The 2,987-nt window shown below is 48.3% G+C and overlaps 1 long non-coding RNA gene across 1 annotated transcript in view; it reads right to left on the bottom strand.

The window, feature by feature from the left end:
• LOC115065495 overlaps positions 1–2,290 on the bottom strand; it is a 12,815-nt gene extending 10,525 nt beyond the window's left edge. The window contains exon 1 of the long non-coding RNA XR_003845272.1: positions 1,380–2,290. This is a non-coding gene — a long non-coding RNA (uncharacterized LOC115065495). The remainder of the gene's footprint in view (positions 1–1,379) is intronic.
• Between the last annotated feature and the right edge of the window lie 697 nt (positions 2,291–2,987).

Raw genomic sequence — 2,987 nt, 5'->3', positions numbered from 1 at the left:
AAGAAGAAGAAGAAGAAGAAGAAGAAGAAGAAGAAGAAGAAGAAGAAGAAGAAGAAGAAGAAGAAGAAGAAGAAGAAGAAGAAGAAGAAGCCAAAAATGTCTGGATTATATAGGGAGGATCCTCTGTAGGAAGGGCAGCCAGGGTTGGGCACAGGGTATGCCAGGTAGGGACTGAGGGATGCTGGGAGAACCTGGAGGCCAGGTGATATGTAAAATATGCACCTCAGTCCCTTGTCCTGGGTCCAAAACCAAACAACCACGGGCCATAGAGGAGACTTTAGCTTCTGCAAAGTTGGCTTTTCCCTGTAACCTCCATAGCAGAGAAAAGCAGGAAAATCCCAGATAAGAACCCTCAGAGCAGAAGGCTCCGTGTCACTCCATGATAGCAACGGTGACCCTGAGGTTTGGAGAAGCTGAGTGAGGCGTATGAGAGAGTGGGCTGTGCCTTTCCTGTGGCGATGCGCTGACTCCCTCCCTCACAGACTGTTTGCTGCCTCTTCTTAGCTGGCAAGCATTAAAAGGGCACCAGCTGGCTGGTGAGACTCAGACGGGAAAAGAACGCTGGTCTGTTGCATACAGGGATGTCAGTAGGAGACTGGATCCCTGGATCCAAGAGCTTAGGGTGAGGGCGGAGCCTCACCACCTAGGACATTCTTGCTCACTGTCTGTGGATGTCCTTTTCTGATAGACAAAGCTGGGCAAAGCTCCCAACAGCTGCTTCTGGCTTGGGAGAACGGAGATAAATTCTTCCCTTCCTTGTTCCCTCTCTCCACCTGCCCTCTCTTTCACTCAGTGACTGTTTGTTGATCGTCTGCTGTATACCAGGACGCGGTGGTGAAGGGATGGATAAGGTCCCGCCTTTGAGAAGCTTACAGTGCATTCCAGTGCACCCCAACTTATTTCACCCCGTAGCATACCTAGACGATGGTGGAATGCGTATCGCATGTCGTGATGAGTAATAAGGTCACTCTGGCTATTGAGGGTCAGCCCAAATCCTGTACTTGATTCAGGCTCCCCACAGACCAGTCCCAAGGATAAAAGGATCAATAGCACAGAAAGCCATTTGCAGCTAGGGAAGTCAATCACAGGGTTCTGAGATGATTCCTACTTAGAGTCCTGGGAAGTAAGACAGTCAGTCAGGCACCAGAACCTGTAAGCACAAGACCTTAAAGGAACAAGAATGCTTCAAACCATGACTGAAAACAAGCAAACAACTAAAACCCTAAACAAACAAGATCAGGCTGCAAATTCATACCGTGCTTGCAATGAAGGGGCTTGGCTCTGCGTTCCCATACCTTGAACGAGAGATCTGCTATGGATTTGACCACAGCTACTGCAGCCAGCTTTGATCAGGCAGGGCCTGAGTGGTTCTTACTTACCCTTAACAATTTGCTTTTTGACTCACACTCCTTCCCAAGGCCAAGGGCTTCTGGGAAGCGCTCAACACTCACCCATGCCCGGATCCAGAAATTCAAATGATTTGACACCCTGAAAGAGAACTCAGGTGAGAAAAAGAAGACAGAGAAGGAAAATCTGAGACGCATTCCACAGGATTCCTCCAAGATGCTGAGCTAAACAGAGCCTCAGATGTTCACAGCAGGGACCCTCTCACTGATGCCCCCAGTTTTATTGTTTGATTCTATTGCTCGCAATTCTGTATTACAATAAGCCACCTGCCCACAAACTGTGTGCCAGCCCTGCTTCCAGGGAAGAATGCAGATGTTCTAATATGCACAGATTATTTGGCTAAGACAAACACTAATCCACGGAAATTGCCCCATATTTTACACCACAGTAATGCTATGGGCTTGATTTGTTTTGTCATCCAGTCTCGATTCAAATCATCCCCATATTTAAAGGGCCCACAAGAGCTGCTCCAACAAACCTCGTAAGTCAGGGGCCTCCAAACAATTGAACGGCTCTCAAGCACCTCCAGAAGTCAGAAGTCTTAAGACCAAGATGCTGAACCAGCCCCGCTCCCTGTGAGACCTTGAGTAGATTCCTTCCTAGTTTCCTGGCTTCTGGCGCTAGCTGACAACTGTTAGCACTCCTGGGCCTGCAACTGTCATTTCAGTCTCCGCCTTCAGCATCACACGGTTGCCTCTCTGTGGATCTCCAGGTCACCATGTTCACCTATGCTTGTGTCCCCCTTATACAAGGACATGACTCAGATTTCATCCCACCCTGGCGATGTCACCTTAACTTGCTTATCTGCAAATGCAGAGTTCCTTAGAGAGAATGCTCGCACAGGAGAGAATGCTCACACAGGAGAGAATGCTCACACAGGAGAGAATGCTCACACAGGAGAGAATGCTCACACAGGAGAGAATGCTCACACAGGAGAGAATGCTCACACTGGGGAAGGGCGCTTGTTCCCATTGAAATTCTGAGTCACATTTGTCACGGGAAAGTGATTTTTTCCCAGCAATCCTAGTGAAAAATTAACTGATGATGACATCACTCATCTGGCTCCAATTACCCCCACCTCTATACAGGGACTGGGCATGTTTTTTAAGGTCAGGGACTTAGATCCATGGCAGCAGCTAGCAGGCTCGAATGGCTTACCTCTCAAGCACCGTTGCACACAGTGGTCTCACTGACTAGGCTACTGGGATTGAATTTATACATCACCTCATTCTTACGTGGGATGATCTCATACCAGATCCACAACCCGGCTGGTAGTCACTTCATGGGTTTTGACTAACTTGTTTTTTTATTATGCTGCAGATTTTATTAGTATGCATGTGTAGGGGTGTGTGTGTGTGTGTGTGTGTGTGTGTGTGTGTGTGTAGACCAGAGGACAAGTTTAGGTGTTCCTCAGGAACTGTCCACCTTTTGTCTTTTGTTTTTGAGTCAGAGTCTCTGACTAGCAGTCAGCGGGTAGACAGGGCTGGCTACCCAGTGTACCCCACAAATCCACCTGCCTCTGCCGCCCCAGCACCAGGATGATGGGCACATATCACCACATCTGGTTTTCTTAAAGTGGA

This window comes from Mus pahari, chromosome 15, assembly GCF_900095145.1.
Source record: "Mus pahari chromosome 15, PAHARI_EIJ_v1.1, whole genome shotgun sequence".
NCBI classification, from domain to species: Eukaryota; Metazoa; Chordata; class Mammalia; order Rodentia; family Muridae; genus Mus; species Mus pahari.
Note: the sequence above shows the minus strand (reverse complement) of the source record. Positions and strands in the feature narration are given on the sequence as shown.